Raw genomic sequence first — 16,870 nt, 5'->3', positions numbered from 1 at the left:
GTCCACTGGGCGTGCCAGAATTTGTAGACAATAAATTTGCGTCGAGAAAATAAAGTCAAGACCGAAAAATATTGCAACAATCGTAGTATTTTATTTTGAATATTTGAGTGTTACAATCTCTATGAATCCTCTGATTCTTCTTTCCAATAATGAATAAATTCAAGGGCCTTTGAGCTTGATCTTGAATCTATATTTGTTTCCACGAACGATGATCTTGTTCTTGAGCTTGAGCTTCATCGCTTGAACTTGACCTTGATTTGTTCTTCGTTCTTGAGCTTGAACTTGATTTGTTCTTCGTTCTTGAGCTTGAACTTGATTTCTTGAACTTGAACTTGATTGCTTGAAGCTTGAAACTTGTAGAGAAATTTGCGGTGTTTGATCCACGAGCTCTCTCTTGCTTCTTGTTATAACTTCTGGTCACTTTTCTGAGTTATGAAGACCCCTATTTATAGTTGTGGAAGGGAAGAGTTGTGATAAGAATAAACTCTTTCCGACCAATCAAATTGAAGTGTGACATGGCCGCATTTGATTGGCCAGAACATGTCACTTGCACACGTGGCGCGATTTCATTGGCCTTTTAGTGTGACTGGGCATGCCTTGTCATTTTGACATGTGGCATGATCCTATTGGCTCTTCCGTTTGACTTGGCGCGCCACGTCATTTGACATGTGGCACCAAACTGGGCCTCAAGGAAGATGTCATCTTGGGCTTAATGAAGTGGCCTCATCACTTTACCCCAATTTAAATGGGCTAGCCCAATGGATTAAGACTTATTTATTTAACACATATATATTGAACTTATATAATTCATTCAATTATATTAGCCCATAATATTTATTTGAACTAATATAATTTGAATTTAAAATATAGTTCAAATAACTTTATGGATTTATATCCAATAAAATTTAAATGCTTACAGTATCAAATTCACACGGGTCCAATATTGTGAATTTGATACTATTATTTTTAACTTCATTTTGTTACGAAATTGCACACAACAAAATTAATACGTGAGCATCGAATCAGATAGGCTAACATCGCATACTAATTGCAGATATTATTTTCATGCATTTTGGAATAAAATTTCCACTCATGGATGTTGTATAATTGGCAAATAATACATCCTTTACAATCTTGACAGCATTTCATGGATGTTGTATGATATTTCTGTGATGTGTTTAGTCTTCTTCTTGTCTTCTCCTTACCCTTTTTGGAAAAAAAAAGCACCTGTAGAATTATGAAGTGATAATCAATTATAAATGTTCATATCTCAAACAAAGAAGATAAGAAAGACAATAGACATCTATCAAAGTGATGGGTGAAGAACGAAAGCAGCACATGGCACCCTCTCAATATACTTCAGCATCCAAAAATTATCTATATTTATGTATTTCTTATTGAGATTTAACAGCTTTTATTTCAGACGACTACAAACTTAACAACTTTTGACTTTTCTTCTGTGTGTTCTAATCATGGGAATATGAACACCATAAGAGACCACCAAAAGTAGCATCCCCAAGACCTTTATATGTTACCCATACTTCCAAATTCTATGTTTTCACAATCTATCAAGAATTCCAACTTCTATGGACTCTCTTGAATATGTGTCTACAGATAAGTTAAACTGGAGAAATAGACATAGAGGCGAAGAGGAACAGAGAAGGAGAAACATCACGAATACACATCCGTAATCTATATGTGTAGTCCAGCAGAATCCACCTTTCCAGAAAGTCTTCACAAATTCAAGGTAATCAGGTTTAGAATTTAGGTTTGAGAATTGCCCAATGCTATAATTATGATTTGTGAATGATATCTTCTACTAATTATAGTACAGCTTAATTACCCCAATTTTTGCAACAATAATATTTGAATAATAGACGTTTTGCAATGACGATACTTTCAATGCTTCGTAAATTACTACAGTATGTTATTTCCTTCTGAAGAACATGGGTTTGAGTTGAGTTTCTTTCGTTCAAAAGTAGAATTGGTTAGCGTAAAATTTGTGGTATCTGTGTAAGACACATACAGTACTTTGTGATAATTGTTAATTGTTTTTTTCCCTTTGCGGGTAAACTGTCAAGTTTTAGACCACCCACCAAGGGAACTTTTGTTGGCCGACTCTATTATTTGAGTACTTATATCTAAGATAGAAATACTTTTAACTTCATGTAGGCGGGTCAACACTTGACTTGATACTGGAAAGAAAATTTTTACACGCAATGACTCTTTGTGGATTTTTCCTAATGTGTGCTTAAAGCAATAGTGAAGATAAAGAAATTAATGCAAATATTTTGCTTATAGCTTTACCTTTAGAGCAATGTATTCCAAGCCTTTGGCCAATTTTATGTCTCTATTTAGTATATTGAATCAAGAATCAGGATATTTAACACATTCTAACAATAATTTCGGTTAACTTTGTCTTACTTTTGCAGGTGGTATTTCCTATGATGACGTCCACACTCTAGAGAAGATTATCTAGGTGAAAGGTAAACAAATGCTGTTCAATACTTAGTCAACTAGAATATAATCTTAGGAATTCCTGTTGTTAAGAAAACTATAGATACTCTTAATTTTTCTGCAAAGGCTGCCTTGATTGACATTTTCATTCTATGGGAAAAACTTATGCCAGGCAATTAAGTATAATGTTTCTACTGTATCAAAAAATAACTTTATTAGAACTCAAAACTATGGGGTGGTTGTAGTTGGTGAGACAGATGAAGAGAATAAAAATATTGATTATTATGGAGAACTTACTGAGATTCTTGAATTGCAATTTATTGGAGGAATCTTGTTTAGATGTATGTGGTTTGATGTGTATGACCAAGAAAAGGGAGTTAAAATGGATGAATATGGCTTTGTGAGTATTAACCGTCAGGGATTGTTGAAAACCAATGAGCCATTTGTATTAGCAAACCAAGCATTACAAGTATTTTATGGCGACGATCCTTCAAATAAAGGCTAGCATGTTGCAAGAAAAGTTCTACCTCGTGATACTTTTGACATTTTGCAAGAAAAGGATGACGATTTGGAGAATTTGGATAATTCTACACAAATGAAAAGGAAAAGAACTGATGAAGATTTTTGACCTTTATCATGCATGTTGTTAATATTTTTGACCTTTATCATGCAAACCAATATTTATAAAGTTTTGCCCTTATTGATAGGAACTAATATTGATTTCTGTTTTTCTGTTATTGAGTGCTGCGGAACTGTGAGATGTAATACTGGGAAAAAAATCTAGCTTTATAAACAACCATGTCTATACTTCTGTTTTGTGCACTTATGCTGTTGCCAATTGGATGGATCATTGTGCATGCTTGTATCTCACATTTTACATAAGCTTCTTGGTTATGTACTCCTTTTAACTGCAATTTTTGTTTTTTGGAATAACGCTGCGGAAAGAATCTTACCAGGAAGGAGGGGACTGGTAAAACATATCAGATAGATTCGAAATCACTATCAGATCCTAAAAGTGTCCACGCATGAGCATGGAAATTGGGCAAAGCTAGCCAATGTGTGCCCCTCCAAGTAAGTAACCATGATCAATCAATGTAATGCCTCTTCTTCCATGTGTGCATCTCCGTAGTAGTCCATGTGCAAGTCCCTCCACCAATATACTCCTGTATGAACAGCTTGAGTACTGTCAACATTAGTAGTGTACAAAAGCCAGAGCCTTGCGCCAAAGGGGGCAACACAACTGCCCAATATACTAGAGGTATGAGCAAGTGAGTTGTCCCAAAACATGAATAAGTTCCTTAATGTGTTAAGTACACCACCCGCAATATAACCACTGAATCCAAATGCAACCCCCAACAGATTTGAGTGCTATATTTGGGTAGTGTCCACTTCCAACTGATATTAAAGCTGGGGCTTATCATTACTTGTGTAGAAGCATTACCTGCTTCAAACAATGTGCGGGATCTATAAATAGGGTGATCTTCAAATAGTCCCCCACATGAGGATGTTTTTTGTGAACATCGAAGCACTTAATTTACCACCAACCCTAATTAAAAATATATATATATATATATATATATATATATATATATATATATATATATATATATATATATATATATATATATATATATATATATATATATGCGGGTCGCATCTTCCTTGGGAGACTATGGACATTGTTGGTATATATGTTGCCTAAACTTGAGGCACTTAATGCATTCGGAGATTATTATATATGGAAACCTTCTAGAGTTTTTTCTCAATTAAACTTCTTGTCACTCGGTAATTCATCGAGTGGAAAGCTACCGAACATCATTTTCCTGACTTTTTATATATACCTCACTGCTTGTGGCTAAAAGAGATCCCACAAGAATTTGCAAATGTTTTTACACTGCAACTGATCAAGTTACATGACTGTTACGTTGTATTCACCTGGCCATCTCAGCCTAGCAGATTCAACAAGAGCAAGAAGCCACTTTTGGAGCCCAAGTGACGAATTAATGTCCAACTAAATTTAGTCAGATGTGTCAATATAACCAGAACGGTCATTATGATCGGCAATTGCGGATTTACCTACATCACCTACTGGTTGAGATTTGACGCAAGTGAAAAGAAATAGGTTTACAAATTTAACAAGTGGACAGAAATAGGTTCTGCTACATTTAGAGCGAAAGAAAGAGTTCTAGGGGAGAAAGTGATCCTCACCTAGTCACTACCAAATCTTTGTAGATTATCAAGAAAATAAGTAAGCAGTTAAGACAGTTAAATCACGGAAGCATGTTTTCCTAAGCTAAACAGGAGGCTTCAATACTAGTATTGCTCAATTCAAGGTAAAACACAGATATTTACTTAATGAAAACGGGGTTTTTCAACAATTAGCACGTGCACGCACTCATCACCTCACGTACACGGTATTCATATAACAACAGTACCAAAATTCTAAGGGGAGTTTCACCCACAAAAGGTTAGGGAAGCCACTTACCTCAAACCAAGCTCAAATCAATCCGAAATTACGCTATTGCCACGAGTATCCAACTTCGAATGGCCCAAATCTAATCAAATCAATTTCATAATGTAAATATAACTACACACAACTAATTTAGTTAAAGAAAACGAAGCTAAGGCAAGAAAATAGAAAAACGCCAAAAATCCTCCCCTCCAAGTAAGTAAGTTTGAGAAACAGCAGTGAAAAGCTCGAATTTTGTATTTTGGCTTTGAATTGAGGTAAAACATGAAATGGGGTTTTCATTATTTGGATGAATGTATAAGTTTGGTTTGTCATATATGGTTTTGGGAAATGATCTAGTTGATTAGTTCAAGTTGAGTACTTGAAATGGTGTAAATGAAGAAGCTTTGAAAGCTTGCGCATGGCTGATTCTTGAAATTGTTTAATTAAAACTCAGTCTGTTATTGCAAATGCAGAACAAATTAAAGTAGTGACTGACAGAAGTAGAAATGTGCTTTGTGGCTTTCAACAAAACAACACATTGATGTTGTTTGTTATACTCATACTAGATAAGTGTGTCATCTTCTGAAATTAATCTATGGCCAGAAGTTTTAACTGAAAAAAATAAAGAGCACAAAAGAAATAGACAAAACATGTAAAAAGAATGGATCACACACTTGTCCTCGCTAGGCCACGCCGGCAAGCTCCATAAGGAAAAAAAAACAATGAGAATAACCAAGAATTCTAACTTAATATTAACTCGTAGTAAAATAAATTATTGTAACATGCACAATAATTTTTAATGATCTTTCTAAATGTTCCACTATAATAACAAGGACTCAAACGTTTCCATGAAGTAACTAAACGTGTAAAGAGAAAATATGAGAATAAGAACCTTTTTTTTTCAGTTGACAGCAAGACTAAGGATGAATTGCATAAGTAGTCGTTTTCAAGACTTATTTAAATAATAGCCAAGATATATAAAATTTTAAAGCTTAATCTCCACAGCTGAATTTTGACTTAAAATTCCAGATCGAAGATTTGAATTTGAACTTTGAATTCTTAAATTTTAAACTTGCAAGTATGAAGTTAGGCTAAGTTTGTCAAAATTGACTAAATATTAAATAATTCTTAAAAAATGGATATGTTTTAAATAGAGAAATTTTCATAAAGCACTATCTTTTAGTGGTAATTAGCTATCTATAGATACCATTTGCTATATTACGGATTGTAGATACGCTTCTGTTGTTATAAGATGTATTAGATATATTTAAGCTACTGTATTCATGAATACAGTAGCAAAAATAGGCGTGAATCAGGGAAGTCCAGCTAATCAGTTGTTGTATTCGACTGTATTCATGGCGTGAAACATAACACTATTTTTGAACGGAAAGTGAATCAATTAACATAATAGACTCTTAATATAACTCAACAAACTCAATTATAACACACAAATTTTGTATTTCCAGTTATAAAAAAGATTCTCAACCGAAAAATACCCCAGAAACATAGCAATCTTCAGAGAAATTATATGATACATCTGAATACATAAATTATATTAATTAAAAAAAAACATATGAATACATTCATGGCATATAGCGAGACGGTGAATACAATAAAATACATAGAATACAGCGGGATACCTTGAAATACAATGAAAAAAAAGATAGTGAATACAATGAAATACATGGAATACAACGAGATACATTGAATTACAATGAAAAAAAAGACAATGAATACAATGAAATACATGAAAATACAGCGTGATACGTTAAAAATACATTGAAATATATTAACAGAAAATCAACTTGCTTGCAAATACGAGATGCTTCAGCACCATTGGAATCCACTACAAAAGGCAGGAAAAATCTGAATATAGTTCCCAAAGACGCAAACTTTGGCTTGGGAAAGAACAGAGGAGTCGGAAGGTAAGGCAAATTATAAACCCTATATCTACTGAACCCCCTTCTAATTTTTTAATGCTATATTCGACCTAATAATGTTAAAGCTTGAATCTTGTATTGAAGATGACAAAGTTGAGAAAGGTTCGTGGGTTTGCTGTGTTGTGCCGATTGGAGGCTTCATCTCTTTTGGATTCCAATTGGGTTGCACAAAATTGAGGGAAAAAGTCAGAGAAGCCTTCGTGGTATACCAGGCAAAATCACCGTTTGTGACTAATGGCAGGTGATGTGCGTGAGAAGAATTTTGAGATTGAGCATCGTGTTTTCAGGGAATGGGGAAAGAGAATGACATGTATCAAAGTAGAGAGAGAAAGAAAATAGTATAATTGAATAGCGTATTTAGTGGCTTAGGGGTAGGAGGTAACCAAAATTAGATATTTTGCTATAAACATTAAAAGGTATCTATAGAATATAATTTTTTAAAATGATATTTATTTAAAATAAATAAGGTGTTAACCTTTGCTATAGGAGGTAAAAATTCCTTTTAAATATGATACTATAAGCGACTCCGGCAAGCTCCTTTGTAGATTGTGCCCACGCATGAGCATGGAAATCTGGGCTTTCCATGTCGCAAAGTTATGATTGCCAACAAGCTTTATCGGCAGTTGCGACACGGGATTGAACTGAACAATAACACTAGAGTTGCTGCTAGTGGAGTCAGCATTTGTTACATTTGGGGCCATTTCAAGTGTGAGCCTGTGGTGGTAGTCAGAAGATCGTAAAAAATACTCGTGAGAGTTAGAGCAAGATGAACAAAAAGATGATTTTATTAAATAATGATGAGCTGATTATATACACAAACAAATTACAGAGTCCTTGTGAGAAGGCTCCTCTATAGTGATAACAAACCAGAAAACTAGGAGAATAAAATAACAAACTCCTCAACTGGTGGAAACAAAATAACAACCTATGCAGTAAAATAAAGTAGATACAGTAAATACAATAATGTTACAATGCAGTAACAGTAACTTCTAATACATGTTTCATTCGAAACAACTCTTTGGAAATCATATAATCATGGTTCTGTGTTACATTGGAACTGACTGCAAGTGAAGAAGTTTCTGTAAGGACTTGGAGCAGCTGCCATATGCTTGGTCTCTATGTGGTTTTACAAGTTTAGCCTTGTTGTATTTTGTTTGTGTTTTCTAATTCTAATACAAGTTAATTCTTTTATCAGTATTATTGGCACGGGAAATTTTGTGTGGATAAATAATTTTATTACTCTCTCAGCTAACAAACAGTTACTCCATACTTTTATCTTATTTTAGGTTGACACGAATTCATCAAAATTTAAGAAATCTGAAATGGGAGCAACTACAAAGAATGTACATCATGTATATATTCCACCTAGTGCTTTAGCAAGGGAAAGAGGACACAACTTTGGATCTTTGCGCTCTATAAAAACAAGTATTGGAAAGAGAACTCTAATTGGAGAAAGTAAAAATTACAATTCAACAGCTTTTGAGCAGAATAAGCTTGCACATACTAATAATCTTGTGCCCCCTGGTTTCGCTTTGATGGAAGAGGATGCTCCCCTCGCTCAAGACCTTGAAGCGATACAAGGTCTCTTAAGTTATAATTTTTTGTTTTGTTTTGTTTCTTATTTGACTGGTATTGGTTTTATGTTTCACATAAATCAAAATTTGCAGAAACAGGAACAACTTTGAAGAATGTACATCATGCATACATTCAACCTGCGGCTTTAGCAAGGGGACGAGGGCAAAGCTTTCGATCTTTGGGCTCTGCAAAAATAAATATTGGCAAAAAAAATCTGATTGGCGAGATTAAAAATTACAACTCAGGGGCTTCTAAGCAGAGTAAGCTAGCACATAGCGGTAATAATCTTATGCCTCCTGATTTTGATACGATGGAAGACCATATTCCCTTCACTCAAGAAGCTGAAATGATGCAAGGTCTCAAGTTTTAATTATTTATTTTTTGTTTGTTATAAGAGTAGAAGTTATTTTATGCTTTACTCAAATCAAAATTTGCAGAAATTGGAGCTATTTTGAAGAATGTACGAGACACTTAAAGTCAACCTAGTGCTTTAGCAAGGGGATGTGGGCAAAACTTAAGATCTTCGGGCTCGGCAAAAGGAAGCGTTGGAAAGAGAAATCTTGTTAGCGAAAGTAAAAATCACAACTCAACAGCTTCCAAGCAGAATAAGCTAGCACATAATAGTACTAATCTTATGCGTCCTAGTTTCGATCCGATGGAAGACGATGTTTCCCTCGCTCAAGAAGATGAAATGATGCAAGGTCTCAAGTTTAATATTTTTTTTGTTGTGTATAAGACAGGAATTTTATTTTATGTTAAAAATTTGCAGATTTATGTGAACCTGAAAAGCCAAAAAAATGTGAGAGGAAAGAACAAGAATAAAGATGTAGCAATACTCAAAGCCGGAGAAAAGTTTAGAGTTAACTTTTACAACAATCGGGTTGTTGGAAAGCATCAAGCCTCATTTTTAAGACACTTGGGTATATTAGTTCGTGATCGTAATATGTGTGCGTTGCAAGTACATTCATGGAAGGACATCGGAGAAGATAAGCTGGAAAACATGTGGGAAGCTGTTACGGTAAGTATTTAAACCACTATTAAAGCAATACATTCTTGGTTGAATTGCTCTTTTCAGGAAAAAATTTCATGGGATATAATCTTGAAAATCACTCTTGAGAAAGAGAAGTTTAGCTGGCCATATTGAGGAGCACATCTTCTCTTCCATAGTTAAAAATGAAGGCAATGTCTTGAGTGGTTTTCTTTATTTAGAAGCACATCTTCTGTGAATCTTTATTTTTAAGCTGTTTTTTTTTTTTTTTTGCATTTATAAGTTGTCTGTTAGTGATCTCTGCCAATTACATTACATTGTTAATAGTGTGAAATAGTTGATGCTTTACAATGCTTCTTGACATTGAAGTGATCTCTGCCTGGGTTTGCGAACTCTATCATCTAAATAGCAGTATGGAATTCTTCACCTTCCTAATTGAACTTCATTCTTTTAAAATCCTCTCTTTGGTTTCTCTCTGTATAACCTTGATCCTTTGCCAATTCGTTTATAAGGCGCATGTGCCCTGATGATAAATGAAGCTATAGTGTAACCATAAGATGGTGGTTGTAGAATAGCCAGGAAAAGGGCAGAACAACTGTAAACATTTTGGGGATTTGAATGAAGAATCAAATTGTAACCTATTAGTTTGTGATTTGTCCCTCGAAACTACAAGGAAACTCTTGATGTTTGGTTTTCCTTCAACTTTTTACAATTATTACCAAAATGAGAAATCTACTCCTTTAGCTAGCACCCAAATATCTATGTGGTCTCTTACTGCTCCTAGCAGGCCACTCGCTATACGGAATTTCTCTCTCTCTTCCATTTGCTTCTTATTATCTCCGACCCTGTGGCTGTGGTTTCTCTCTTCATCGCTGCTCTCAAACTTTTATTCTCTTAAGTAAGTCCATATATCTCATGACGCTAATTCAATTCTGTAGTTGATTAAGTCTTATCGTCTAATTATGTACTCTATTTTAGCAGTTCTAATTTCAAAATTTTATTCGCTTTCTCTTATTCTTTTGACAAGTTAATTCTCATATTAATATATTTGTCTATGATATTTCGACCTGCTCCTTGAACATCTTTTGATATTTATCGGATTCTTTTTGTTTTGATATAATATGTCAAGAACGACTACTATATATGCCTCAATCCAAAAACTACTTTGGTCAACGTTAGATTGAGTTTTACATAGCTTTTGTTTGATCTTTATATATATTTTTAGGTTCATTATCAAGACATATATAGTGGCCCACATGACGGAGCAAATAGTCAGCCGGTTATCTGTTTTGTCTATCCATTATGAGGACCAAAAATAGTTGGGGTTATTTGTTTTGAAAGACCGAAATGGATTTTCAGAGTAACCCACAGGGGGTGAACTTGGAAGATTTGTTCTTAAAAGCTTGCATATTATTTTGGACTCAAGGGTTCCTTCGATACGACCTTATGGCCGTGGTAGTGGGGAAGTGAAGAAGAGTGACAGGTGGTTCAATAATTGGTGTTGGGAGATCGTCCTGCTGTTCTTGATAACTTGAATTTGGTGATAAATCTAGTACTTCATTGGAGCACGATTCGATATGAGTACAGGATTTGCAGGAGGATATACAGAAACTGTTTTGGAGAGGTGGGTTCTTCAGCACCAGTTCAACGTCCACAAAGTTGGACTAGTGGTCTCCTCAGGGCACCTTCTTTACCTCAGCTATATGTAGGATCTCCACCTTTGTGCCGTGCACCATATTAGCTTTCAACTACGCCCAGTAATGTGTATGGACAGAGGGTTCCACCTAACATGGCAATGTCTGGACAGTTTTAAGTGAAAAATTTAAGGTAAGACTTCATAACTACTTTTTAACTTTTTATTATTGTAAGTAACAGTTCATGATTTCAATGGTTTTTTCTTATATAGGAAACAAATATTAGAAACTCGATCAATAGGTCTAAGTTGAGAATGCCTCATCAAGCCGATTAGAGAAATTATTTACGAACTGCTAAGTGCACAATGCAATCCGATTCATATTCGCTGAAGAGTGCTTTTTCCAGTAAAGGACTTGACTGGTACCATATAAATTTTCTGTATGGGATCTTTTTACTGTTTTTCAACTTGAGGTGATCTAGTCCTCTGCTCGACATCTTTTACCTTCATAAGGCTAGCTATTAATTACCACTCTCTTGTTAATCAGCAATTGTCATGACAATATATCTTTCTTGATGGCAATGTTCTGCTGCAGTAGATCACTTGCTGCTTACTTTAGTTTCAGTGCTCCATGATTTCATAGCTTAATGCATGTCATAATTGCTAGCTTTTGGTAGAGTCAGATTGAAGTGGCCTGCATCCATGTAGCTCCATATGATCCTGAATTTTCCTTAATGGCTATATTTACCTTATGTCTCTTTCATCTCTTTCTTACAACTAGATGCAACAAGGGAGGCATACATTAGAGCTTTATAAGTGTGACGACCCGAAGGGGTCATCACTTGTTTTCTTACCCATTCTGTACTTTCGAAACCTTGAAAACCTCATCTGGGATTGCCTCGATTTGCGTGCGCAGTTCGGGCGCGTAGCCGGAAAGCTTAAATATGAATTCTGTGAGAAAAATGCTAAATTTTGATACTAAATTGAATAAATTTGACTTTGGTCAATATTTTTGGGTAAACGGACGCGGACCCGCGATTTGACGGTCCCGGAGGGTCCGTAGGAAAATATGGGACTTGGGCGTATGCCCGGGATAGAATTCCGAGGTCCCAAGTCCGAGAAATGAATTTTTGTGTGAAATTACTTTCTGAAAATAATTAAGGAAAATGAAAACGAAATTTGATTAAAAGACTATGGTATCGGGCCCGTATTTTGGTTCCGGCACCCGGTACAAGTCTTATATATGGTTAAGCGCTTTTTCTAAAGTTTGGTTGAAACCGGACTTCGTTTGACGTGTTTCGTACCTAAAATGAGAATTTGGTATTTTATGAAGAAATTGGAAGAAATCATGAGTTTTGAGGCTTGATTCGATGTTTATGTTGTTAATTTGGCGATTTGGTCGCGCGAGTAAGTCCATAGGATGTTTTTGAGGTTGTGTGCATGTTTGGTTCGGAGCCCCGAGGGCTCGGGTGAGTTTTGGATAGGTGTCGGAGTGCTTTTTCAACCTTGGGAAAAATTGCAGCTATAACTGACCTGCAGGCTTGGCAATTGCGAAGCCTGGCTCGCAAATGCGAGCTCGCAATTGCGAAGAGTCAGCTCGCAAATGCGAGAATGTGCCAGGCCTGAAGCTGTCGCAAATGCGATATAAAACCTCGCAAATGCGATGGGTCAGGTTTCGCAAATGCGACCTTATGGTTCGCAAATGCGAACCTCCCAGTTTCCTTCATAGTTCGCAAATGCGAACAAGTATCTCGCAATTTCCAAACTTGGTCGGGGTTCGCAATTGCCAACCCCAGTTCGCAAATGCGACATCAGAGACCCAGCAAATTTATACTTAGTCGATTTTCCACCATTTTTTACCATTCTTTCAAGACCCAAACCCCATAGGCGATTTTTCAAGGACAAAACTTCTTCCAAATCATTTGTAAGTCGATTTTTACTTAATTCCTTCAATCATTTACATCATTTAACATGTTTTCCTCTTAAAATCAATGAAATTCATGGGTGAAATTGGGGGTTTGGGGTAGAACCTAGGTTTTTCTAAAATTGGGGATTTGGATCTCGATTTGAGGTCCGATTTCGACACAAATCATATATTTGGGTTCGTGGGGGAATGGGTAACCGGATTTTGGTTCGAACCTCGGGTTTTGAGCGCGTTGGCCTGAGGGGCGTTTTGGTCATTTTGCCTAATTTCGCGCTTTACCTTTGAATTAAATAGTAGAATCTGTTGCTTGAGATGTTATTTACAATGTGTGATGTAATTGAATAGATTTGGGCCATTTGGAGTCGAGTACTCGTGGCAAGAACGTAGTTGCTAGTTCATTTTAGCCGGTTCGAGGTAAGTATCTTGCCTAACCTTTTGTGGGGGACTTCCCCTTAGGATTTGAGTCTTCTTTGTTGATTGTATTCCTTGTACGCGAGGTGACGAGTGTGTGCTCGGATTTATTTGTGGAAAATTGCCCCTTTTAGGTTCTTAGATCCTTGTAATCACCGAATATGAAGTTGTTCTTGATACGATTGAGTTCCCTGTTATTAGTTTCACCTCTACATGGCTTACTTGGAATGTATCTGCCCTCTTTGGTTATTCTTGTTGCCTAATTGACTTTTACTTGTTTAACTGTAGACATTTACCCTTCTATAGTCACATTATCATTCCTAACTGCTTGTCTTTATCTGGAAAGCATTATTTCTACCTCTCGTGTAATTAATTGGTCTTAATTGGAAAGAAGTTAGATATCCTATGTTTAGTTGATATTTCCTTAATTGTAATTATTTGATTCATGTTAACTTCCTTGTTGTTGAACTGAGTATTTTGGAATTGTTGTTTCGTATTATTTCTCCTTGTTGAGTTATTCTTATTGCGCTTAGTATTTCTCTGTTACGGTTATTCCTTATGAGTTAGTTGTACCGTCTTTTGGTGAATGGAAATACCTGAGTTGATTCTCTTGCTTTGTTCCTGTATATATTGTCATTTGTTGTGTGGTACTTGAGACTATGATGCACGAGGTTTCTGCCGTGCGGTCGTTGATACTATATTGTCATTTTCCGTGCGGTCGTTGATACTATGATGCACGAGGTTTCTGCCGTGCGGCTGTTGGTACTGTGATGCACGAGGTCTCTGCCGTGCGGTTGTTGTTGAAGGGTTGCACGAGGTCTTTGCCATGCTATTGTTGCTATTGATGTTTTGCACATGCAGCGTAATAAGGCGGGATATGTTATATGCTTATATGTGGGTTGCGCATGTGGCGGAATAAGGTGGGAACATTGTGATGCACGTGTGGCGAAATAAGGCGGTGCCTATTATATTATTATTTGCATGCGTGGCGTAATAAGGTGGGCTATGTCAGGGGTTGATTGTAAAGAATTGTGACGGCCTGTGGAGGTATTCCTATTTGTTTAATATTGTGATTGTGGGTTGTTTACCTGTATGAGCTTTACCGCTTGGAAGTTGTGAGGAAACATTCGTACGTGCAGTCCGTTCTCCTTTTCATGTTTACTAGTTGGGAAAATCCTTGTCAAAAACACTTGCACAAGCATACACGTAGTTGGACACCCCATTAGAGGTGAATTCCTTCCGATTTTGTTAAGGGTGGAGATACGCCCTCGTTCGTCCATTATATATGTGAGAGTGGTCCTAGTTAGCCAGTTAGTTGTCAGCATAACCGTGAGATTGATGGGGCACAGGATGCCAAGTGTTAGATTTCAGATGCTGGGTTTTTCGTGAGTTGTGGTTTGTCAGAGATTTTTGGTAGAATTGTGGGAAGAGTTGAACAAGACCTTATGTGAACATCATTGTAGGATATGAGTTATTGACTTGTTTTTCCCCTTGCTGTGTTGTGACCTTAGGATTTGGATTGTGATTCTGCCGTCATTTCGTATCATCATTTATTATATTCTCGTTGTTACTTGTTGTCCTCTTTTCCTTATTGGGAATTGTAGAAATTTTAGTCATTCATGCAGACTTTACATATTTATATATCGGTTCCATTATTCCTATGATTATACTGTTTATTTGACCGGTAGGTGCCTCTACTCCACCGAGGTTAGTCTTGATACTTACTGGGCACCGCCGTGGTGTGCTCATGCTACTCTTCCGCACATTTTTGTTGTGCAGATACAGGTACTCCCGTTCAGTTCTGTCAGCCTGGGAAGGAGGCATTTCTATAGAGACTTCGAGGTATATCTGCTACGTCCGCAGACCAAAGAGTCACTTTCTATCTTCTGTAATAAGTATAGTTCTATCAGTATTTTCCTTTTGTATAGATATTCTTGAGTCAGAGCCTCTTATGTATCCCGTAGCTTATGATTTGTGAGTTTCCGGGTTTTGGGAATGTTGTTAGCTTCGAGAATTGTTAGGGTATGTGCCGAGCGGCACCTTAAACATCGTTTTATTTTACTAGTTCAGTTTTATTTACTTTCTTCCGCAATTATGGTTTATCTTCCGCATTGTTAGGCTTACCTAGTCGTAGGGACTAGGTGCTGTCACGACATGTTCACGAAGGGCGAACTGGGGTCGTGACAATAAGTTCATCAATCTCCTCTCTCTCTTATTCAATATGCAAAACACCTTTTTTAAAACATAAAAAGTAGGCATAAATATCCCAGATTTGATGTCTAGGGAATGCTGCAGCTTATCAGTAACACCCGAGGATAGTAGCAATCACAATTATAAATTAACTTGGTGATTGAAATTGTTACTAATAAGCCTTGCAGTCCAGCACTACTGAGGCAGGTTCTGAAGCCACTTGCTCCAAACAATGGGGGGATCTTCAGGTAGTGTTTAATGTCTTTGTTTGACTTGTTTATTTAAATGTGAAGGGAGGCAAAGACGGTAATCCACCGAATATGGCGACTATCTTCTTTGAGACTCACAAGAAAGACGGCACGCTTTTAGAACCTGAAGCTAGTAAAAAATATGTATGTTTATTGATGAACTTCATTTTACATCCTTCATTTTATTTTTATGTATTTTGTTATTTCAACTTTTCTTGTATTTTATAGGCTGAATGTGACGACCCAAAGGGGTCATCACCTATTTTTAATTAAATTCTGTGACTCCGAGGCCTTGAAAACCTCATTTAGAGTCGCCTCGATTTGCGTGCGCAGTCCGGGCGCATAGCCGTAATGCTTAAATATGAAATTCGACAGTCCCGGAGGGTCCGTAGGAAAATATGGGACTTGGGCGTATGCCCGAAATCGAATTTCGAGGTCCCAAGCCCGAGAAATGAATTTTTGAAAGAAATTGTTTTCTGAAATTGTTTAAGGAAATTGGAAATGAAATTTGATTAAAACATGTTAGTATCGGGCCCGTATTTTGGTTCTGGCGCCCGGTACAGGTCTTATATATGATTTAAGATGTTTCTGTGAAATTTGGTGAAAAATGGACGTAGTTTGACGTGATTCGGACCTATATTGGAAAATTTGATGTTTTTTGAAGTTTAAAAGAATTCATGGATTTTGAGGTTTAATCCGATGTTTATGATGTTATTTTGGCGATTTGATCGTACGAATATGTTCATAGAATGTTTTTGAGGTAGTGTGCATATTTGGGTTGGAGTTTCGAGGGCTCGGGTGAGTTTCGAGTAGGTTCCGGGATGCCTTAGACTTAAAAGACCAGATGTTGCAGGTTCAGGAAATATTGCAGGTCTCCGAACCCTCCTGCGCGGTCCGCGAGAAATCGCGTGCGGCCACGGAGGAGCCAGCGCGGCCGCGGTTGCCTTTGAGCGGTCCGCGGTGGATGTTGTGCAACCGCGGTTGGCTTTGTGCGGTCCGCACGGGGCTATGATTTGCAGGTCTTCAGGGAGGCCTGTGCGGCCGCGGTCCTT

The 16,870-nt window shown here is 36.8% G+C and overlaps 2 long non-coding RNA genes across 3 annotated transcripts; one reads left to right on the top strand and one right to left on the bottom strand.

The window, feature by feature from the left end:
* Window positions 1–1,235: 1,235 nt before the first annotated feature.
* On the top strand, window positions 1,236–15,201 carry LOC109218076. 2 transcript variants are annotated; one of them, XR_002066713.1, is made up of 8 exons: window positions 1,236–1,747; window positions 2,433–3,528; window positions 8,136–8,430; window positions 8,517–8,780; window positions 8,862–9,125; window positions 9,194–9,442; window positions 10,638–11,239; window positions 15,160–15,201. It is a non-coding gene; the product is annotated as an uncharacterized LOC109218076 (long non-coding RNA). The 2 variants fall into 2 exon arrangements; XR_002066712.1 differs by lacking the exon at window positions 15,160–15,201 and adding an exon at window positions 11,319–11,637.
* Window positions 3,226–4,984, bottom strand: LOC109218075. Its single transcript, XR_002066711.1, has 2 exons — window positions 4,943–4,984; window positions 3,226–3,898 (listed from the first exon to the last, which is right to left on the bottom strand). It is a non-coding gene; the product is annotated as an uncharacterized LOC109218075 (long non-coding RNA).
* Window positions 15,202–16,870: the final 1,669 nt, after the last annotated feature.

Source organism: Nicotiana attenuata, unplaced genomic scaffold (assembly GCF_001879085.1).
Source record: "Nicotiana attenuata strain UT unplaced genomic scaffold, NIATTr2, whole genome shotgun sequence".
NCBI classification, from domain to species: domain Eukaryota; kingdom Viridiplantae; phylum Streptophyta; class Magnoliopsida; order Solanales; family Solanaceae; genus Nicotiana; species Nicotiana attenuata.
Note: the sequence above shows the minus strand (reverse complement) of the source record. Positions and strands in the feature narration are given on the sequence as shown.